Raw genomic sequence first — 24,758 nt, 5'->3', positions numbered from 1 at the left:
ATAATTCTGCCTACCACATCCTCTATACTTCTTGTCTTGGTCCATTCAGACTGCTATAACAGAATATCCTAGACTGGATAATTTATAAACGACAGAAATTTATTTGCATAGCTCTGGAAGCTGGGAAGTCCGAGTCAAGACACCAGTAGATATGGTGTCTGGCGAGTGCCTGCTCTCTGCTTTATAGATGGCACCTTCTCCCTGAGTCTTTACATGGCAGAAGGGATGAGTGAGCTCCCTTAGGCCTCTTTTATAAAGGCACTGATCCCATTTGTGAGGGTGGAGCTCTCACGACCTAATCACCTCCCGAAGGCTCTATCTCTTAATACTATTGCATTGGGGGTTTAACATGAATTTTGGGGGACTCATTCAGACCATAGCATCCTCGTTCCCCAGACTCTAATCCTCAGGGTCTGTGTCCCAGTCATCTTTGTGTCCCTAGATTCCAGAAGAGTAACTGGCTTAATTTTTTTTTCTTGATAAATATTGCTTGAATGAATACAAAAATAATAAAACAAACTCATTTTCTTTTTTTGATAAAATTACTAGATTGGTCACAAAGGGGACTGTTATAAGCAGAGGATGGCATAATCTTGGTGTTAGAAGGTACGTATGGTCATAGACGAATCTCTCAGTCATTCTAGGAAGCCACATATTTAGTGTGGGGTTCATCACAACTAGATATCCCTGATTCTAAGCACTATATTCATCACAATGCAGACTGAAGTTTTGCATTGCCTTTTTGGCAGACTTGGCAAGCTGCTGACATATTGCATTTGTGGTTGACTTCAAGCTTTTCTGCATTAACTAGTGTTGCATCAGGTCTCTCCCATTTTGCACAGGATTTTATGCTGCTTCCTACTCATTTTCAAGGGTTCTGACCTATCCTTTCAGCCTGTTGGAGACCTTTGGAGGGAATTCTGATTTTATTGTTCAACTTCTTGGCTCTCCTAACTACATAATACTTGAAAATCTAATGAATGCATTTTCTTTGTCTTTGTCCAAATAGTTTATAAAAATTTTGAATGAAGCAAGGCCAAATTCAAAGCCCTGAGGTATATTATCTCTTTCAAGCTGACAACAATGATTCAATCAACACTCTTTGCATAGATTGCTCAACCTATGATGAATCGACTCTTCCTTGTATTTCTCCATCATACCTACAGGCATATTATGAAAACCTTAATCAAATGCTTGGGTGAACCTAAGGTATACAGTATAACACTGTATTATACTCCCAGTTAGACGACACATATCTTTTGCAATCAGGTGCATTCACATGTCAGGATAATTTCTTGCAAATGCCCAGTTATGCCCTGCCTTGGAGTACTTCATATTATTTTAGTGCAGAGGCACAGGTATCCTTTAACCCTCAGTTTTTATTTGTTGCCTTCTAACATTTTCTAAGTGACAGATGATTCTAGTAGCCTTTATTGTTGATGTGCTAGCTGGCAAGCATTTCTACTTTGTCTGCGTGGCTTATGGGAAATTCCACTTGGGAGAACAGATGCCTGTCCTGACTTGTGAAGATTAAAGGTGAGGCTGCAGGGTAGGTGTGAATGATGTGACCCCCTATTGAAGAGATTCTCATTGAGGCACCTGGTTATTCCCTATGTTTTTCTCTTTGGTCAATTATTTACACTTGCAGTTTCCCCTACCCTCCATCATCACACTATAGGAAAATCAAAATACCCTTGTTCATGGGAAAAGGTTGGAGCTACACAAACTGGAGTTCCTTATTAGTCCATAAGCTTTTCTTTTGATGAAAGATTGAATGCTCCAGGACCCCTAAATGAATCAGTGATACTGTATGGATAGAGTTGTTTTTAGAACATCTGTGAACTTTAAAAGGGAGAAGAGAAAGAGAGTGGAGAAAAATTTTGTTGTAGTATCTTTGAAATGGCCCTCAATGATCCCTGTCTTCTGGTATTCACACTCTTGTGTAGTCCCCTCCTGCATTGTACCAAGGTCAGCCTGTGTGACCAATAGACCATAGCAGAAGTGATGGTTTGTCATTTCCAAGATTAGGTGATAGAAGTCATCGCAGCTTCCGTCTTGATTGCTCTACCTCTTTTTTTGACCATTCATTCTAAAGGAAGGCAGCTTGCCTTGTGAGCATTCTAGAGAGGCCCATGCAGTGAGGGGCTAAGGCCTCTTACCACTAGCCAGCCAGAAACAGAGGCCTCATGCTAACAGCTGTATGAGGAACTTGGTGGTGAATCTTCCAATCTGGTCCAGCCTTCAGATGATTGCAACTTCGGCCAACGTTTTGACTGAACCTCATGAGAAACCCTGACCCAAGCACCCCACCAAGTCACTCTTGGCATCCCGACCCCCAAAAATGACATGAGATAATATATTTCTATTGTTGTGGCTGGTAAATCCTGAGATAATTGGTTACACAGCAAAATATCCCTTATACTAGTAGATGCTGAATGAGATGGTTGGATTTCCTTAAGGGAAGTGAATAAAATGCTAAGTTCCCAGAAAACAGTGAAAGACTAGTGAATTTCTAAACTCAGAACACTGAAGGATAATGTTATCAAACTTACATTGATAGGCCTTTTACCATTTTTCAAAAGTGTCAAAAATAATACTGTTCTTTGTAAAAAGTACACACATAGATATATAAGATAAAAAGAGCAAGTATCTTTCTTCTCCTCTGGTCTGACTACTCAGAAGCAACTGCTGCTATTAGTTTGGGTTTTATCCTTCCAGATCTTTTCCCTATCAATTATAATCACACACACACTCGCATTTATAAAATCTGACAATTGTGTGTGTGCTGTTCGACAAGTTTTTTCATTTAACTATATATCATAACTCCTTCCCATGCCAGTATACTTGACTCCAATGTAATTGTTCTAAAAGGTACATTATGTCTCACTCTGTGGTGCTCCATAATTTATTTATATATTGCCTTAGCTGTAATAATTCATAATGTTATACTAATTAATGTATTTATTTGCCATTATACACAATGCTACAGTCAAGCATCTTTGAGCACATGTACAAGTATTTCTTCAGGATAAATTCCTAAAAGCAGAATTGAGGGTAAGAGGTGGGTAGATTTAAAATTTTGATAGATACAAGGTGGGCAGATCATGCGAGGTCAGGAGTTCAAGACCAGCCTGGCCAATATGGCAAAACCCCATCTCTACTAAAAATACAAAAATTATCTGGGCATGGTGGCAGACGCCTGTAATCCCAGTTACCCAGGAGGCTGAGGCAGGAGAATTGCTTTAACCCAGGAGGAAGAGGTTGCGGTGAGCTGAGATTACGCCATTGCACTCTAGCCTGGATGATAGAACAAGACTCCATCTCAAAATAATAATAATAATATAAATTTTTGATAGATAATCACTAATTGCCCTTCACAAATGTTCTTATTTTTTTTCCCAACAACAATCTCATATCCTGACACCAGATAGTAAGAATTTTAAATTGCTGATTTGATGGGCAAAAATTTTCAATTCGTCTATATTTGCATATTTTTGATTTCTGATGAGCAATCTGCAGTTATTTGAATTGTTCTCCTATAAGTAATATGTCGTCTTTCTGGCTACTTTCAAAAGTTTTGTTCATCCTAGTTTTTAGCAGTTGGATTATAGAATGACTGGGCATAATTTTTTGGGTTTATCCTGTTCATATCTCACTGAGCTTCTTGAATCTGTAGGTTTATGTCTTTTGCCAGATTTGGGAAGTTTTTAGCCATTATTTTGCCAGTATTTTTCCTCTGCTCTGGGACTCCAGTGATGCAACTGTTCGAGATTTTGATATTGACTCACTGGTCCCTGAGGAGTGAGTGTTTTTTCATTTTTTTCCTCCAACTCTATTTTTCTTTATTGTTTATATTGGATAATTTCTACTGGTTAATCTAGTAAGTTAAAAAATTTTAGTTTTTATATTTTTAATTCTAAAAATGTACATTTGGATCTTCTTCATACCTTCTGTTTTTCTACTGAGACTTTCTATCTTTCCATTAATCTCAAGAGTCCTCTTCCTTACTTCTTAGATTTTTTTTATAATAGCCACCTTAAAGTCTTTGTCAGAAAGTTCCCACATCTGCATCACATCAACATTGGCATCTGTTGGTTGTCTGTTTTCATGTAGGTTGAGATTTGATGGTTCATTTTATTGTGAGGGCTGTAGGCAGAATCAAGTCTCATCAAAGATGCCATGTCTTAACTCCTCGAACCTGTGAATATGTTATGTTACATGACACAAAGGAATTCAGGTTGCCACGCATTAAGGTTGCAAATGCAATTATGGTTGCTTGTCTGACGACCTTGAGGAGAGGAGAGTATACTGGCTTATCCAGGTAGGCCAAACATAATCACAAGCATCCTTAAACACAGAAAACATTTCCTGACTGTGGTCAGAAAGGGTTGTGACAGCAGAAGAAGGATCAGAGAGATATTATGTTGCTAACTTTAAAGATGGAGAAAGGGGTCCATAAGCCAAGGAATGTGGGCAGCCCCTAGAAGCAGAAAAGGGAAGGGACAGATTCTCCCTGAGGGCCTCCAGAGGGAATCTGCCCTGCTGACACCCAAACTTAGTCCAGTGAAACTGATTTTGGACTTTCGACCAGCAGAACTTTAACATTTAAAATGCTGTGTTGTTTGAAGCCACTAACTGGCGTAAAACATAAATGGCCACTAAGTTTGTGGTCATTTGTTTCGGCAGCAATTGAAAACTAATGTGCTGAGTAACTTTGTATTGTATCCTGGCTGTTATGTTATGAGACTCTGGATTTTGTTTATATACTTCGTGACTATTGATATTAATGCTTTAACAAGCAATTCAACCTGGGTGGATTCAGGTGGAACATTTTGCCAGCGTTCTGTGGGTTGTAGTTCAATGTCAATTTTGTTTTTCAAGCCTTTGTAGCTACTCAAATCTTTCTCCTATTTGTGCCAAAGTCATTCCTCATAGCCTTTGGTGTGCTGTTTAGGATCAGATCCACACATGCCCAGCACAGGATTGAGTCCAGGAGTTTATAAACAACTGTATGTGGCCACTTTCCTGAGTCATTCCCTTTTTGGGCTCTCGCTAGTACCTTTCAGTTCTCTGTGGCTCCCCTTTAATATCCTCTGGCCAGGAAGCCAGTGCTCTGCCTGGGCTGCATGCTTCCTATGAACGTGGCCACATTTGGGCCAAGCAGTAGGAGAACGAAGAGAGAGGGAAAAGAAAGGAATGGGGGTTCCCCATCCCCTTGAGATCAGAGCTCCTCCAATCAGAGTGGAACGGTTCTCTGTGGGAACCCACCACTGCTGCTGTCACTGTCACTGCTGTGGGTGCCACAGGATTGCCTGGGGTAGGGTGTGAAAGAATGAAGAAGAGAAAGAAAAGAGGGAAAGATGGGATTTCCCCCACACTTGCTCAGCATTACCTGCACTTTGAGCCAGAACTAGGGGGCACTGTTTCTATCCACACCTGGTGCTCGCTTCTGCATTTTGGGCTACTACAAACCCAGACTAGGGGCTACAGAGGAGAAAGGGAACACTCACTATTGATTCAGTGGCAGTTTGAGTTCTGGTCTTCTTTCTTAATCCATCTGCTACCATTTACTCTTCAGAGTCCTCAAATAGCCACTCCATGTGTTCTGTTCAGATTTTATTGCTGTCATCAGGGTGGAATGTGCTTGCCCCTGCCTCTCCTCTTGGTGGCTGCTAACACATTTTCCCTTAGGGTTTCTGTTCTATCAGGGCAGGCTGTGTCATGGCCTCACCACAGCTCCCTCTTTTCTTGCTGCCCTTAAATGACCTTAAACAGGCCACAACCCAACATAAATCGTGACAGAGCAACACTCTTTCTGAGCGCCACTTACCTGTTCCTGCCCACCCTGTGTTCTAGGACTTTTACTGGAAAAGCCACATAGAGGTCAAACTCTGTCTAGCAATCCACCTATAAAGAAATACAGACAGTGTAATACAGCGTTTTATGAGCAACAAACCAGTCTGCTGAGAATGACAGAATCCTCCCTATGAATTAGAAGCATGGAAGCATTTCATTACACCTTAACATGTAAGCATGTTACCTACAACAAACTATTGCAGCTCTCATATAAACTAGTTCCTCCTCACTGAAGAGCTGGTGGAAATCTTTTGATGGTGTGGCTAAGAGAATGGAGTTTACTCAGTTGTGAGCTTGTCCTCTTGCTCACATCTCCGTGTGTGCCTGAACTTTGAGAAAGCGTTCTTTTACGAAGTTCCTTATTGTTTCCTGGGAACGCTCTAAGTCACTGCTCATGTTCACAGTCCATCTATTGTATGGCAAGGGCGGCTTTTCATCTTTTCCTTTATACTCTGAGAAGTGCTGGTCCTTATTTTACATATTTTTCCCTTAACGTTTTTCCCTGTTTGCTTAATATTGCAGCTTGGTTTCCTAACCTGAGCAGTGTGTTGTCTGACCATCTGCCTGTTTTCTGCCCTTTTGTTTGTGATTGGTCTATGCCAAAAATAATGGGTTTTTAAATTCCTTTTATTAAGAAAAACAGATTACCTTCATTGGGCAGAGAAAAAGGGGGCCAGGATGCTTCTGTGCTACCAGTAAACATTCCTGCTTAATTATTTCTCACCCAATTGTCATGTAGGCCAGTGCGTATCAAACATTAATATGCATATGGAATCATCAGAGGATTTTATTAAATTTGTACTCTGATTTATTTAGTCTGGGATGGGAACTGAGGGTCCGCATTTCAAATACACTCACCCATGACATTGATGCTGCTACGCCTGCTGTCAGCACTTTCAGGAGCTAGGACAGAGGCTACACAAGAGCATTTATCATCTGTATTTTAAGAGCTTTACTGATAGTGGCAGTGGTTTAAAAAAGATTACAAAAAACAGGCCGGGCGCGGTGGCTCACGCCTGTAATCCCAGCACTTTGGGAGGCCGAGGCGGGCGGATCACGAGGTCAGGAGATCGAGACCATTCTGGCTAACACGGTGAAACCCCGTCTCTACTAAAAATGCAAAAAATTAGCCGGGCTTGGCGGCGGGCGCCTGGCTGAGGCAGGAGAATGGCGGGAACCCGGAGGCGGAGCTTGCAGTGAGCCGAGATCGCGCCACCGCGCTCCAGCCTGGGCAACTGAGCGAGACCGTCTCAAAAAAAAAAAAAGAAAAGAAAAAAGAATACAAAAAGCAAACCTGGGAATGTTACGTTGTTTAAGAAATGTTACTAAGCTCTTCTGATCATTGTCTGGGGTTGGTTCTCTGGGAAGCTTACTCTGAGATGAAGGTTAGCATGTGGGGAAGTATTAGGTAGAGCTCTTCTCTACGAAAGAGGCAGGGGAAGCCGTGGAACTGTGATGCAGCCTCTGAAGGAGGGATGCTGCCTTAGAGTTGTCCTGAGCTCAGGGGAAGGGGGCTGAGCCTTTACAACCAACTCTGACCAGTCATTGGATGCAGGCTGCCCTAGGAAGGGGATGTGACCTTGAGCAAGGGGACCCTTTTCACTGAGGCACTTCCTGTCCAGAACAGGCAGCTAGGACTGTTTGTAGCAGGGCTTTCAGTACCAGAGGGACCATGTGGTGAAACATCCTGGTACACATGTAGTGCGGACCCTGGTCTTTCCTCTAGCAGATGAGCAGAATGAAGAGCATTCTTATGCTGAAATTAACACCCCCAAACATAATTCCTTCTCACTACCTGGGCCTGAAAAGCCAACTGCAGTTGTCAACTAGCATCAGTTCAAGCCCCTTGGTGGATAGTTTACATTTTTTAAAATTTCTAGGCTAGATTTTTCAACATTGGGAAGATTCCTTTTAACATTTCTTCATAGCTTCCTTCTAAATCAGAGGTTCTGACGGTCGTAAGAAAATCTCTATCTGAGACTGAGGGAGTGATTTGAGGCCGAAAAAGAAATGGTCTCTCTTCCTTGCAGAGAACAAAGGCCTTGAGTTATACATAGGCTGAATTAAAAAGAGAAGTGTTAGGACTGAAAAAGTCCATTTGTAGAGGAGTCAGGACAGTAAGAGCGTAGGACAGGCTGTTTAATGATTTAAACTTATGCCCTATTACATAATGTGAACTTTAACCTCTGCTAAGTATAGTTTGTGTCCTGAAAATCCTTCACACTTTAGTAAAAATAGTTGCACACTTGAATGGCACATGGGCGTGATGACTGCAGGGAAAAGGGCTGGGAGGTGCTGGGAGAGGAAGCAAGAGAAGCCAGGAACCCCTGGGGCAGGGTATCTTGAGTCATCTTGCCATTTAAATGCTCTAGGCAGCAATGGAGGGAGTTGCCCAATGGAAACAGCGGTGGGACCCAGCTGGAGGCAGCTGGATGGTGGCCTGGAAGTTCCCTAGGCAACTGTGTAATGAAGCTGTGGGCTGCACCAAAGTCCACCACTGCCTCCATACACCTTCCTTCTGTTGGTACCTCCCACCTGAGCTGAACTGTGACATGTGGGGGACAAAGCTTCTTGCACAAGGTAGATTCTTGCAGCCCGAACATTGTGAAATCTAGTCCTCCAGTGTGAGAAATGTAGACATTGAAGAGTGTGGGTCATGGAAAAGAGTCAGATACCAGGGAGCGGGAGCTCACTCAGGGCCTGGGCAGGAGCTCTACACAAAGACAGGCACAAGAGCAGAGGGCCACGCATGCCCTACAGTGGACTGGAGACCCCCTTGACTGGGAGGGATCACTGTGTCACCGCTGGACACAGATTGATGCCAGAGATCAGGGCCAGGGTTACTGGCAAAGAATCAAGTGTCCAGGTGGGGGGAACTCTAAGTTTAACTCTGATGCGTGGGCTAAAGAAAATACAAGAGGAATAAAGAAAAATCAAACCTGGTTTTGCTTTTTTCACTGAGGTGACTCTAGGAACCAAAGGCATCAACTGTTGCTATTTACTTACTCCAGCTCCATGCCCTGATCCCTGTGGCACCAGAATTTTCCATATGCTTTGTGTACAGAGATGAGAATGGAAATGGTGTCTGATGCCCCTGGGAAGGACTGTGTTGACTTATTTGTGCAATCACCTGAGGCATTTTGTGAGGGCTAGGTTGTCAGAGAATCATGTCATGCAGGTAGAATAACGCAAAGTATGTCTGACAGAGAGCAGAGATGTCTCTGCCCCAGCCAGTCTCTGCCAGCCTTCACCCTACCCCCTAAGAGATTCTTCTGATGGCTGAAGGCACATAGGAAAAACCGTATACAAAGGCACACAGAAACTTCCCAACCTGAACAAAATGATGCAAAACATTGAACAGATAGAACCACATCCTGGGGGATTATGTGTGCCCAGCCATTGATTTACATGAATATTTATTCCAGCAAGAAGGGAGAGAACAGAAGCCAGGAAGAATTCAGTTGTACGGATCCTGTACTAAACACTTTTTCACAAATACCATAATTATCTTTCCTTTTTTTCCTCCTTCACTAGATGACTTCAGGCTACTTCTTTGTTATTGCCACCTGAGTGTAGGAAGAAGGGTTAAACTTATTGAGAAACTACTATATACTTCTTATACTAATCTACGACAACCCAATGGGATAAAAATATTTTGAAGAAACACATGAAGGAAACTCAGAGAGAATAGGTATATGTGTCAGGGTTGGGGTTTTTAAGTCCATTTCTGATACCAAAACCTTGCTCTCTAGTGATTCTCAATTCTATCTGCATATGCACATCACCAAAGGAACCTTGGAAAATGCCAGTGCTCTGGACCCACCCCGGGCCAAATAAATAAAAAACTCTGGCTATGTAGGTTGGCACTGGGCTGTAACAAATACCTCTCTGAATGATTCTACTGCATCCAGGCTTGAGAATCACTGGGCTCACTATACTTCCTCCTTCCCATTACCGGCAGGACAAGCCCAGTGTTCCAGCCATCTGTACACTCTTTGGCTCCTCAGAAACATCCCAATCCTTCCAGCTTGTCCACAGAGGCCCAAGAAATGAAAGAGACATTTGAAGGCCTAAGGATCATTCTTTTTATAGCAAATGTGTGCAAGACATAACTGATGCAGGCATTCTTGTTAGCGGCATATAAATGGGTTTGATGAACACAATTTGAATTGCGCTGGAGGGAAAACAGCAGTTCTGAGAGATGTTTACTAATTGCTCTGCATTTGTTACGTGATGTAGTAGGAAAAGCACTGCATTTGGAGCCATAAACATGAGATTCTTGTTTCTGTCTGCCTGCTAGCTAGCTTTAGTGCTTGAAGAAAATTTCTTTACCCACCTGGACCTCAATTAGCTTACTTGTAGAATGTGGGTGTGGGTGTAGGATTCGAGGATATCTGAAATTCCTTCCACTATCAAGCAGTGATATCAGGACATCACTGCTGTCTCAGAACCTTACAATATTCTTCTAGAAGAAGGCTGTGTCATCTAGTCAGTGAGAGTTTATCTTAAATTTTTAAATCTTTTTATGTAAGAAAAAGTTATGAAATCACAAAAAGCTGTTTTCCCAAATAAAAATTAGGCCAAGGTCTCTCTGTCTCTCTTACTCCCCTTTAAAGAACAGTCTGAGGTAATTTAGAGAATCTAATACTTATGCTTAAATGTTCATTATAGGTTTCTTCAGTGACATGTGTGACCTTGACTTTTAATTATTCAAGAGTGGCAAGTGTGGAACCTAAAGTAGATTGTTGACACAAGATGTCTGGAAATAAGGTAACCCTTCTCTCTTTTTCTCAAAGTAGTTTTTGCTGGAAGTATTAAAGATGCATTCATTCTAGAGAAGATTAATTTAGCCCACTGGTAATTCTGTAATTTAGGCATTATTCATTTTTGCTGACAATGAATATTAGAGGAAGTCCAAGGACATAACCCAATGAGGTTTTTACCGGCTTAGGGCTTGTACAATGCAGATGCCCAGAGACCCAGTGGAAGACCTGTCCTGGAATGGGAACTGCCAGTTTCCTAAAGGGCTGATTTTCAGCCTCCTACCAATGCCTTTCTAAGGCACCAAGGATCAGTAGATGTGCTCCGACAAATCGGCTGAATCGTGCAAGGATCTGCTGAGAAGTCAGCCACTTGATCGTGTGTGGGAATGGGAGCTGGGAGCAGATACTTAGATGTTGATTAATTCTGTGTTTCCAAACTGAGCTCAAAGGTGTCCAGGGTCTTGCAAGATGTCCCAGAGGAGGCCTCAGAAGGAACAGGAGACGCTGAGCAGGGAAGGTCACTAGAACCACCTTCTGATGCAACCTGAGAGGCTGTAATTTTCTGCGTTGCACCTCTCTAGGTTTTCTTGGGGGAAATGTCCTGTGGCAAACAAATAAAACCTTGACTTGAACTTCATTGGAAACTGCTCTTCCTTAAAAGTTTTTTTCCAGAATTCTGTCCTTAGATCTTCTCTCATACTACATCAGCAAGCACTTTCCCTTCTAACACACTATGACTGTTGGTGATGTTTCCTTGTATTGCTTCTACTAAACAACTCTTCCAACCCCATGAAAGTGCATTCTCACCTGACTCAGCCAAGAAGTATTTAACCAGCATCTACTCCTGAGGAGAGCAGCATCCTTTTCACCTCCATAAGCAGGACGTACAGGACCTCTTAAAAGGAATCCTCCCCTCTATGAAGATGTATATATATTTTTAAAATAGCACAAGTTAAAGAAGAGTTCCTTACCATTTGTCTATGCCCTGAAGTTTAGCCTTTGATTGGCAGATGGGTGTTCATGCTCACCTAGGTCACTTCAGGGGTCAGCAATGAGCGTGGAGGGGCAGGATTGAGCTTGAACTCCCATCCCACTCCCTCCCCGCCTATCCAGAGCTCACAGGCCAATTAGGCTTTTCTCTTCCTTCTCTTTTAATGGGACATTACCTCGGGAGATGGCCTGTATAGGCCCAGAGTAAAAGGCTTCACATTCCAAGGAGTAATCACAAATGGAACAAATCCCTCTAGAAAGTTCACAGGTGCAGCCCGTGAGAATAGTATGTTCCAGCCTGAGGTATTTATGAGCCTGAATACCACAGCTACCGGCTGGCACAGGTGTTTACTGGGAGCTGGACAACCCATTTTTGTCTTGAGGCAGGCTTTTTGCCCCATTACAGTTCCGTTTCAACAGTCTGGTGGTTTTAGATTCACTTCTCCCCTCCCCACACCGCTTAGCCATAATAAAGATAGGCTATGGAGATCAGATTTCTCTTTGTACACTGTGTTTTCATTCCTTCTGATTAAACATTTCCTGTGTTTTCCTAGCCTGTGACAATCCTGTCAAAGCCTCAGTCCGGTTCTCGAGCCTCCAGCCCTTAGGCTCAATTCTTGTGAAATCAGGATAGGGGCTACAATTCTCTCAAGACTTAGGGCCCGGGTTTTCTTCCTAACAAAACATCTTTGAAGATAACAAGGGATTGTTAATTACTTGGAGATCCCCAGGCCCAGATGCAGGTGTGCCTCATCTTTTGCATAATATATTCCCTGAAATGAGAAAGTATTTTCATGCATGAATGCATACTTAAATTCATTCTTTAAGGGGAGGAAAGAAAACTACTTTTGAAATTGCTTCCTAATTAATCTGTAGGTTTGGATTTTTATAAACATTGAGTTTCCTTTTGGTATAATTGTGATGCCCCCAACCCGCCCCCCTCTGAAGGCTGAGAGTTTCCTTCTCCCTGTGAATGCCCCAGTTTCTCCTCTGTTGTCCTGTCTCAAAGAGAACGAGCCCAGACTCCCTTCTAGTTTTCTGCCATTGTTCGTCTTACTCTTCCCCGGGCTCACACGGCCTGCTTCTGAATGGTGCCCTTGTGGGTGAGATGCTTCTGAAGCCTATGGCAGGAACAGCGTGTGCCCTGGGGCTGCCTGGTGTGGGATCCTGCTTGTTTGTGGTCGTTTGGCCAAGCCCAGATGGTAGCCTTGGCAGTATGAATAGGATCCATGTCAGTGCCATGTCAGTGTCTTGTTTATCCTAAGGAAGAGAAAGGTGGACAGCATTTAGTTTTGTGATGACTTGTGGCGGATGATGGCTTTCTTCCTGTGGATGATTTCTGAGCTATGAAAAATCTTGGGATCTGACTCATGCAGAAATTAATGAAGAAGAGACCCTCTCTACAGGATGAGCAATCGGAGTAATTGCTTTGGGACTCCCTTCTCTAGGAACTGTGGCGACTGAGGAATTTGGAGGGGCAGTGCTGGGGATCACACTCACCCCCAATTATTACCGGCAAGTATATTCCTGTCTATTGCCTATTGGTGATGTTTCCTTGCAATGCTTCTACAACCTAAGTGTTGTGTTGGATTTTGTGAGTACCACTGACCAAGACTGACCTTGATGTCCATTTAAACCAGAATTCACTATGTGTAGATATTATGAGACTAGTAAACAGGGGACCTGCCCTCTGTCATGAACCTTGACTTCAACTCCATTGGAAATTGCTCTTAAGTGTTGTCCTCCAGAGTTCTGTCCTTAGGGTGTCTCTCTTACTACATCCTCCATGGGTGATTTCATCTATTCCTGTGGATGTAACTTCCACCTATATGCTGAGGTCTTCTAGATTCAGGCTTCAAGATTTCTCTAAGACATCTAGATTCACATGTATTCACTACCCCTTGTTATCACTATGTGGGTGTCTTCTAGGTGCCTTGAATTAGACATAGAAAGTTTTAACTCATTACCTTCTTCCCCAACCAGATTTTTCTTCTGTGGCACTTCTTCTGGTGGGTTGCATCATCATCAACACTTATACATAAACTCAAGACAGAAACTTAGGCATCAGCCTGGAGCCCTTCCTCTTCCTTTGTTCGCATTTCATGTTACTGACCTGCTTAAAAAATGTCAATGGTTCCTATCTCCTTCAGAATTGAATTGAAACTTTTTAGCATGGCACAAAGGGCCCTTGTCATCAAGACCCTGAGTGTGTTCATATGATCCATGCACTTGCTTCAGCCAAGGGTAGCTTTGGCAGCTTTCTGAATTAACTGTTTTTTTTGTACACACAGCCTGTGCATATGGTTTTTAAAAAAATTATTATTATTTTGAGAACACCCTTTGCTTTCTTCTCCTTTACTAATTTCCATTGCTTCAAGACTGCTCTGGTGTCCTCTATAAAGCTTTCTCTGACATATTCCCTTCTCTCTCTAATGATGTCCCATTGTGGGAATTAATAGTTATTACATTTCTGCTAGGGACTTAGTATTTTGAATATATTTACATATCTTATATTTTTCTCATCTGCTCATTAATCTTGTAAAAAAAGGTATCATTATCCTGGTTTAATAATAAGGAAACTGGGCTCATAGAGGTAAAGAAACTGGGGAGCTTATTAAAAATGCAAATTTTCAGGCCTCCTCCCAGGCCTCTGAATGCGAATCTCTGTGGGTTGCTCCAGCAATCTGTTTGAATGGTTTCTCCAGGTGATTCTGAGGCACACTGACGTTTGAGGAGCACTGTATTCCAGAGCTTGAAGGAACTTCATGGACTATGAAGAGAGCAGTTCTGGAATAGTGGTTCTCAGGAAAGGACTTTTCTCTCAAGTGCTTGAAAACCAACTTAATGTCACTTAGCGATAGTCAAGATATGATTTTAAGATGGAAATTAGCTGAAGAATGATTTTAAGATGGAAATTAGCTGAAGAACGAACTGGAATATATGGGTTATATGGGAACAGGCAAATTATAACCAAATACACCACTGAACTTTAGGAAAATCCTCTTTGGGACCATGACTATAGACTAGATATCTTGTCTGGCAAACAATTGCATCTCTTTAACGTGTCCTCTGGGAAAAGAGTGAATTGGAGGCAGATTTTCCCAAGTATATATCATCTTTTTATTTTAAAGCCACTCACCTTTTCTCCCGGGTTAGCAAATGTTTCACTTTCCAACTTAGGACTATAGGGGGGTGTGACTAGGGTTTAGGGTGATTGTCAGACGTTCTTTGTTTTTGTTAGGGGTCTCTTGCAATTGAAAGTCTTTCATTACCAAAGCTATGCATTATTCTCTAAAGAAAATATTTCAGGTCAATATGGGACATTTGGGGAGTAAAAATTCCCAAAAGGATGACCTCCTACTGAGTCAACTTACAGAACTGACCCTGATAATAACCAAGAGGTGACACAGAGTATGTTACAGGATATTTATGGGGATATTATGAATATGTATTTATAAAAATATAAATATTTTATATATTTATCCTTAATTACTAACACACTGCTGCTGAAAATAATAACAATAATTCCTGCCATCTATTAAGCATCATTTTACAGGTAAGGATACTGAAATTTAGAGAAGCAAAGTAGTTTGTCCCAAGTTATAATATGGAGTTGTTAACTGGTCTTTGCAGAGAATTCAGGATGATACAAGATGAAGGAAACCTTTTTCTCTCCCACCTACCTCTAACAATATCATGCACTCTAAGTATCTTGAAATATCATTTACACTCAGTATTACATCAAAATTTTGGTACTTGTTAAACCTGCCTCTAAATCTTATTACTTAATGCACCAATAAAGAGGTAGAAATATTACTATAGCACAGTTTTTATAAGTGTTCTAATAGCTTTTAACATTATTGTATCTCAATAAAGTTATCTACTCTGTAATCTTATGCACTTTATTTTATGCATTTAAAAGCCTCATACTGGGAAATGGTCCATATGCTTCAATCTCAGTTGCTGAAGGGATTTACAATATTAGAAAAGAAAAGAGCCCCTGCGGGTGGTTGGGCTTGAATTCAAACCCAGCTCTGACTGATCATAATACCCTTTTTTCTTTTTTTGTGCTACCTGCCCACTTGGTGTATTTTGGCCCAAGGTTAGCAGTACATTGATGATGCTCTTTGTCAATACTCAGAGCTGCAGCCAACCAGAACTATTCAGGCCATTAGGCACAAAGGGAGAGCAGCTGGGAATAGGGAGGGCCTCTCCTGTTTGTAAGTTACACTCTGGGTTAGTCCTTCAACTGAATCCAAAATACTTTGGCTTTGAGAATGAACCTGTGTGCCCTGTGAAGGAGGAAATTTCAGAATGATTGGCAGCATTAATAATGTCTATTGAGTGCCGGTATGTGTTGGTTTCTGTCCTGGCACTTTAAGAGAAGCTCAGTAAATATTTATGGGGTAGACACAATGCACAGACATCGTGATAGGCAGTGTGAAGAAAGAAGGAGAAAGACTGAGTTTCTCTTTCAGACTAAGCAGTCCAACAGGGCAAAAACAAGAGAACTATTTATCAAACTATTTATCAGAAGTTGGGGATGGAGAAGCCCAAGGAAGAGAAGGAACTGGCTAGAGCCACGAAGGGCAGGCAGGGTGGGTGGATTTGGGGGTAGAGGAGGGCCTGGAGCCATCCAGGAAAAGGCAGAGTGTCTTTGGCAGAACTCTGATTGACTGTGTGACTGTCACGCTCTTGGGCGATGGCTTACCAGTCCCTATGCAACCTGGAGCCCCACAACCTCTCCCGCCTCTCCTCATGCTTTCTACCCTTCTCACCCCAGGACAGCTGCTCTTCTTTGAACAGCTCGGGCCTGCTCCCGACTCCTTTCCCAGAAATGCTCTTCCCTTGCTATTTTGGAGGCCCACTTCTTCATCTTGATGTTTTCGAGCAGTTGTTACCTTTGGAGTAAGGCTTTTCTGGTCACCCTGTTGAAAGCCACAATCTGTCTCCTCACCCCAGCACTCCACCCATTTCCTGCTTTAGTCCTCTCCAAAATAGTGATTATCACTGACACTGTACCAATGTTTCTTAAACCTGAGCACTTACCAGAATCACCTAGAGGGCTTATTAAAACACTCACTAAGCCCAGCCCCACATCTCTGATTCAGTAGTTCTGGGCTCAGGCCCAAGAATTTGCATTTCTAAAAATTTTCCAGGTGATTCTGATGCTGCTGGTCTGGGAACTCGCCTTGAGAACCAGTGTATTATACATTTTATGTCTATTGCCTGTCTCTTTCCCCTAGAAGGTGAGCTGTTTACAGCAGGGATTTTTGTGTTTTGTTCACTGTTGCACTTCCAGTGTCGGAATAGATCCTAGAACATTGAGAATGCATCTGTCGAGTAGAGAGGCAGATGTGGGATCCTGGTGTGCATTGTGAGCTAAGTTTAAAAAAGAAAGTTCAGGCCATATCCTCGCTAAATTGCTATAATAGTAAAACTTTATTATTATGAATATAACTTTTATTTCAACAAAAACGACTACCAATGATTGAATGTTTCTACTGTGCCAGGCCATTTAACAATGAGGTTGAGAGAGACCGTATGCTTTGCTTTGCCTCAGATCACACAGTACATGTAGTAGGTGGCTTAGGTCTGCCTGACTCCAAAAAGATGACCTTAACCACTGTGCTACAAAGCTGTCTAATGATCGACTTTTGAACTTTCTGTTTCAAAATAGTTACGTTGCAAAGATGATACAGAAAGTTTTCATATACTCTTTATTCAGCTTTCTCTAATGTTAACATCTTATATAACCACAGTACATTTATCAAAACTAGGAGATTAATGTTGGCACAATACTATTAACTAAACTTCAGATTTTATTCAGATTTTACCTGTTTTTCCACAAGAATGTCCTTCATCTGTTCCTGGATTCAATCCAAGATGCCATTGTCTAGCAATTTTTATAGACTTACTACTTGAGAAACTTGAATGTAGGCTGCGTGAAGTCCTGAAGATACAAAGATGAGGAAAGCGCAGTACAGCCCTTGAGGTGCATATGACAGGAAACAGACCCAGGAGTAAAGGGGTCCTCCCGGGACAGAGAGAAGCTCAGCGTGTTCTAAGGGCCAGAGCAAAGACGAAAGGCAGGCCAGCCTTGGAGTTTGAGAAGGCTTCCTGGCAGTTAGGCAGGAGGAGCAGTGGGAATAGATACTGAAAGTCACTGAATTTCAGCAGAGGGAAAGGCCAGAGGGTGATGGTGGTTAAGGAGAAGCAATCGGAAGAGACTGGTCAGGAAACATCAAGAACCGAGACATTACCCATCGGTGCTGGGGACTAATGAGGCTCTCTCCCAGGGTGCCAACATAGTGAGCTATTTGTTTGTATTGGAATATTCTGGCTAGAGTGTGTAGGCTAAATGCTTATCTTTTGATAATAAACCTAATTATTTATATAAGGCTTCCAGGGTCTTTTTTTTTTTTTTTTTTTTTTTTTTTTTTTTTTAATGTGGAGATGGAGTCTCACTCTGTCACCCAGCCTGGAGTGCAGTGGCGCAATCTTGGCTCACTGCAACCTCTGCCTCCCGGGCTCAAGCAATTCTTCTGCCTCAGCCTCCCGAGTAGCTGGGATTACAGGCACACCACCATGCCCAGCTAATTTCTTTTGTATTTTAGTAGAAACAGGGTTTCACTGTGTTGCACAGGCTGGTCTCAAATTCTTGAGCTCAGGTGATCCACTCACCTCAGCCTCCCAAAGTCCAGCGTCGTTTTATTATACAATCATACATCACATAGTGATGTTTTGGTCAATAATAGACCACATATATGATGATGGTCCATAAGATTATAAGGGAGCATATGTAGAAATCTGATATATGGGACTTGATATTGGCATAGAAAGTAGGGGAAATGATTGATATTCAGCAATTGTGCTGGAACATTTGGTTATCTATATGAAAACATATATAAATAAAACCATATATACCATCTAGATTTGTGTAAGTACACTCTATGATGTTTGCTCAAGGACTAAATTGCTTCAGTACACATTTCTCAGAATGTATCCCCAATGTTAAGTGACGTATGACTGTACTTATATATGGGAGGCAGTATAAGAAAGCAGTTAACAGCACAGGCTCTGAAAAGAAGCCTCCTGGGTTGAAATTCCACCTGACTCCACCTATTCCCACTGTATGACTTGGAGAGTTACTTACCTTTCCATGCCTTGCTTTTTCCCACTTGTAAAATGGGAATAACACCAATACCTATCCCAGTGTTGAAAGGATGAAATGAAATGGTTACTGTAGACACTTAGCACAGTGCCTGTACACAGTAAACAGTCAATGAACATCAGCTATTATTGTGCAAGTATGTATCTATTTCACACCATGTCTGTATTTAGTAGATGAAAGCCAAGATACCTGAATAGCCTGAATATCATTTTCTAAGAGCTTTCATATATATAGTCTCATCATAACTTCAGCATGATTATTGTACCTGTTTTATAGACAAGGAAAGTAGAACATGGCGAAGTTAAATGACAAACCTACAGTCAAGGAAAAGAGCCAAGTCTTTTATTTACATTCCCAGATTTTTATGCCACTACTGGAACATTGACCAAAGTTCATTAACATAAAGGAACAGTTAGAAAAATAATGAACTGTCTGTTCTTTGGGTCCTATCTAGAAGATTAGCCTTTATCAGCGGTTTTATTGCATAAAATATTTTATGAGTCTGCCTTCCTGTGGTGAAATGTCAAAATTGTGAACATTTGAGCAACGTGCAAATGCAGACTGATTTCACTTGCAGAGGGCCCAAGAACCCCTAGGGTTTGACAAATTGTTAGTTGTCATACACAGCTCACAGATTTGGCCCTTGGAGATAAGTCTTAGGGATTGAGCAGACAAGAATCAACTCCCTATGTAACTTCAGGTGAATTGCTTAACCTTTAGAATCCTCAGTTTATTCATCTGGGAAGTGGGAATTCTAATACTGGAGGTATAAAAGACATATACATTGTACCGACCCTAGCATTCAGACAGCATTCATTAAGCGGGAATCATCTCTTCCTACTCCATCCCTTTCTCATAGTTGTAAATTATCTTTGACAAAGGGCATGAAATAGCATAGATGTACAAGAAACTCTAAAAAATATAATTTTACCTGAGGTATTAAATGTGAGGTAGGAAGAGACTTTAAAAATCAGTTTTTGGGCAGATAATAAAACCAAGATGTGTTTTTCTCCATTAAAATCTCCGAGAAGTCAGAATCAGCAATTGAATACTGTAGTTCTCACTTTAACTACATTTGAATCTTATTGTGCTAATGAGGACTGAAATTTTGATTGCATTGGTGACTTCAAGTGTCTCTAGTGGCCTGGTGTTGTTGTGGAGGACAGTGCGGACTGCCATGCTGGACAGATCTCATCAGAAAGTGAGTCCTGACCATAGCAGGCCTCAGCTGACATGTACTTGGGCTCAGAGCTGAATGCTATGTCACCTATGTCTAAAATGTGTTCCGGATGTTTCTCTCAGTGAGGTTTCAAACATATTAATGTGCCCGTGTATATATATGTGAGCATATATGTATATCTGTGTGTATATACGCATATGAAAGGAAAATATATCTGAAATAAATATATAAAAGAAAAGAAATAAAATAAATACGTATATGAAAGGAAATAGCTGGCAAATATTGCAAGACAGCTAGTCACCAAATTCATATCCAAGGATCTTATACACACATCTGTGAGCTGTCCTACCTTCCAAGCTGAATTATCAAAGTGACAGTTCTTAGAAACACCATCCTTTTCTGGTTAAGTGGGCCCATGTTCCAGAGGGAGCTCCCATTTCTGGTGACGGTGACAAAGCTGCTATTGATCAATATTTGAACAGGCTCCTGCACAGGCAGGGACACACTGAGGGGCACAGGTGCAGATGTGCATGTGGCCTCTTCCCGTGGCCTCTCTGGCCTCTCTAACTGTATTTGGAACAAACTGTCCAATAGCAAACATTCATTGGAGAACAGGTCAGTGTGGCTGAGGCGACACTAGCCAGCCAGTCCTTGCCCAGATGTGTTATCTGTGCTCCATAGACTCTGGGTTAGCTGGTGGTTACTAGTCACTCAGCTAGTACATTTAGCTGTGCACTGAAACTGGTAGGAGCTGACAGGACAATGTTTCATTTTCCTGCAGGAACTGGCCACTCTCAATTGGCTCTTTTAATATTTAAAATGAATTTCAGCTCTGTTCCCAACAATGGATGAATGGGGTCCTCATCTTGCTTGGGTGTTATGCTCTCACCTGTGTTCCCATTTCATGTAATCCTAGGGCTTTGGCTAATATTTACCAGTAACTGGTGATAACAAGAGTGTTCACCTTTCCCTGCTAGACACTTATTTCTGTATACTGACCTTCATAGTGGGAGTGGGCATCTGAAGATCCATATTCTGATTGTTTTTGTCTCTAGCCAACTAAAACTCATAGAAACAGCATTTAGCTCTTTTTCATCTGTTTTCAAATCCATTACATAGAGATTATTATCCCTGCTCCACTTACCACCTAAGAATGTGGTGGAGATAAAACAGGATCACACGTATAATAAGGTAGCTTAAAAATTAAGAGGCATGCAGAAATGAAGGTGGTGGTACAGTTGTAATGGGGAAGCTTAATTGCTTTGGATTCCACTTCTGCAGAATTCCCGACTACTTAGAGGAAGCAGCACCAAAGTGTACCTTTGCCCTGTTACGAAATAAAGGATTTGTTAAATAATTGAATGATGTGAAATAATATATGAGGAATATGTTTAACCTACTTATGAGAATGATAGGGGTTCATAAACTTAGCAGCAGTCATTTACAAATTAAAAATTCATGAGTCATTCTTCTGTGTTCTCCACAGTCAGTGATGGAATACCTTGACATAGCAACACTTAGCTGCGAAAATAAAAAACATAGCACTAAAAAGGAACTTTCACTTCATCTAACCCCAAAACCTCATTTTACCAGTGATGAGACTGATTTTCAGGGATAAATAACTTGTCCAAGTTCTCTCAATCTGCTGGAAAAACAAAAAATAACCCAAAATTTCATGTCTGCCACCATTCAAGGCTGACTCCTTTGCTGGCTTGATTAAAGACCAGTTTTTCAGTTCTGAAGGACTAATTCCTGTTTCCTTGCAACAGGAACTTCTACAGAAACACAGACTCACCGGTCATGAAAACTTGAATACTGCCTTCCTTTCTCCGTCGACCAACAGTGGATCCAGGTTCTGTGGGAGGCCTGAAGCTTTTTAAATTTGGGGTTTCCTCTGTCAAAAAAAGAACCAAAATTATAAGTTAACAATTAGGTACAAATACGAATGTTTATTTGTTTTAATTTTTTTTTTTAGAGACAAAGTCTCTTCTGTCTCCCAGGTTGGAGTGCAGTAGCACAATCAGAGCTCACTGCAGCCTCAAACTCCTGGGCACAACGGATCCTCCACTTCAGCCTCCCAAGTTGCTGGGTCCACAGGCATGTGCCACCATGCTCTGCTAATTTTAAATGTTTTTGTAGAGACAGGGTCTTGCTATGTTGCCCAGGCTAGTCTTGAACTCCTGGCCTCAAGCAATCCTCCTGCCTCAGCCTCCCAAAGTGCTGGGATTGTAGGTGTTGAGCCACCATGCCTGGCCTACTTATTTAGATTGAGAGAAGAATCACAAGAAATTAAAAATTTTAACGTTGATAGCACAAATATCACAAATCCAGAAAAATAGCGAAATATTTTTATTAACTGCCTGCCACAACTCCAAAAACCTTTTTTAAAAACATCTTTGGGCGCAAACTCTTTGATTACTTCTTCATTATAATTTTGAGATATCACTACCTAAAGAGAAGAAAAAGATAATTTAACATTTTCTCTGGAATGGTCGATCACAATTTTTTTTAGTTACTGATACTTCTAAAAAATTGTCTTTTAGCTCTCCAACTTGTTATTGGGAATGTCATGAACATTTTTATGATTGTTTTCAAATTTGAAAAAAAGTCTATCATTTCTGTCATATATTAACTGTTCCATATACGTAGGAACACAGGTTCATAGGACAGGTACTCTGTCATTTTGCTCAGAGCACATGCCCTACAAACGTAGGAATTCTCATCAACTCTATTTCTCAAAACTCTCATTCAAAATAACAGCAAAAGGGGCTAATTTTTTTGTAATTGTATACACTACATTTTCAGGCATCTTTAGGATGAGAGAGCTTGCAGTCTGATGAGGCGTTGTGAGAACTGAATCTTCCACTTACAACTTTCTACATTCACTGTTTGAAATAATTCTCCATATACAATCTTTGGCTTGATACATTTCAGACTTTATTTCTCCTCCACTTTCCATCTGTAACCGGTGCTGAGCGCTGAAGGACACCTTCTCATTTCCCCATGACCTCCAGCCCTGCATGTGATACCAAGCGGTGGGTGCGTCAGCACAGCGGTGACAGGAGTTTCAGAAAGCCATTTGTGCTCTGGAGTGGTTGGCAGTAACATAACTATGCGTAGAGGTGGCTGTGACCTACACAAATATATCTTCATAAACACAAACTAAACTTGTCCCTCATTCATCTTTCCCTTAACTGCATTCCAGAAATGCCTGTAGCCCCGTCCAATGCTGCCCCACCCAAAGAGATATGTGATGGAGTGGGAATCCGAGTGAAAGAGGCCGTATTCTAAATTGCAGTGAAAATATCTTATCAGCTTTGCAAATTTTACAATGACAGGTGACCATGTAAACGCATTGGCAAGACTCCTTCAGGGCCCTGGAAGGGGCCAATGCAAGGGACAGGTCCTGAGGTTAAGCTTCATTGATCTCATGGTGAAAGGGAGGTCTCTAGTCCATGGAAGAGAAAGAACTATAACTCTCAACATTCTGGACAGAATGTAGCATGCAACTACAAGGGCAGAGCTGAGGCTGTTGTCTGGACAAACTGAGAAGCAAGAAGTCTCAGGTGCTTAGTCCAGGTCAGGTCAATGGTTTCACCAGCAGGTTCCAGCAGCGGTAACTGCAAGAGCGTGCACTAGAGTGGGTGTCCTGCTACATTGGACTGCCTGGGAGAGAGGACCCTGTGGTGCTAACTGGGTGTCATCGTGTCTTCAGTCCACTGCAGCTTATCCTTCATGGGCCAAGACATCAATGAAAAACCAAGTTACCAATTCCTTGAAATGACGTCACTAGAAAGCAATCACTTTGTTACAATTTAAACATAATATTTGCATCTAAATTTGGACTATTGCATCCTAACAAATGTTCCGTACACATCAACTAATGTTAGAGACAGTCTGGTGATCAAAGAGAGAACATCTTATTAAAAGTAAAATTCTCAGCCAGATGTGGTGGTTCACACCTGTAATCCCAGCACTTTGGGAGGCCGAGGTGGGCAGATTACCTGATGTCAGGACTTCAAGACCAGCCTGGCCAACATAGTACAACCCCATCTCTACCAAAAATACAAAAATGTGCCAGGCATAATGGTGCGTGCCTGTAATCTCAGCTACTGGGGAGGCTGAGACAGAAGAATCACTTGAATCCGGGAGGCGGAGGTTGCAGTGAGCTGAGATGGTGCTACCGCGCTCTAGCCTGGTGACAGAGCAATATTCCATCTCAAAAATAAATAAATAAATAAAAATAAAAGTAAAATTCTTATGGTGGGTTCAGATCCTACCCAGAAAGCCGTTGTCTTGGGGTCCCGTTTCCAATTTATACTAACGGTCTGTTTTACAATATGAGCTTGAAGAAAACTAAAAAAAAAAATTTTTTTTTAAGTACTCTGAAATGTGATTTTTTATCAAGTCAGCTCAGTGTTTGACTCTCAGTAGAACTCAGACTCTTAGGGCAATGAGCCCCACCTGTGTCTCCTGCTTTCCATTCTTTCTTCAGTCTCCATATTGGCATTTCTGCCCTATTGCAACAGCCTTTTAACCGAGCTCTCAGAATCCAGATCTTGCTCCCCTAGTCCATCCTATACTTTGTTGCCACTTAAATGCTTTGAACTGGCCTTGATTAGGTTCTCCCTTCCTCGCCAGCTTCATTGGCTCTTCCCTGACCACTGCAGGCTAGCGGTGGTGCCCAGGACACTGTGTCCATCCTGCAGCCTTGAGGGGAGCACACTGAGGACAACGCTGCCACAATGAGGATAGCAGAGAGGAAAAATGGAAAGAGCCTGAATCACGGAGACTC

The sequence above is a fragment of the Mandrillus leucophaeus genome, unplaced genomic scaffold (genome assembly GCF_000951045.1).
Source record: "Mandrillus leucophaeus isolate KB7577 unplaced genomic scaffold, Mleu.le_1.0 Scaffold64, whole genome shotgun sequence".
Classification (NCBI taxonomy): Eukaryota; Metazoa; Chordata; class Mammalia; order Primates; family Cercopithecidae; genus Mandrillus; species Mandrillus leucophaeus.
This window is presented reverse-complemented; position numbering follows the sequence as displayed.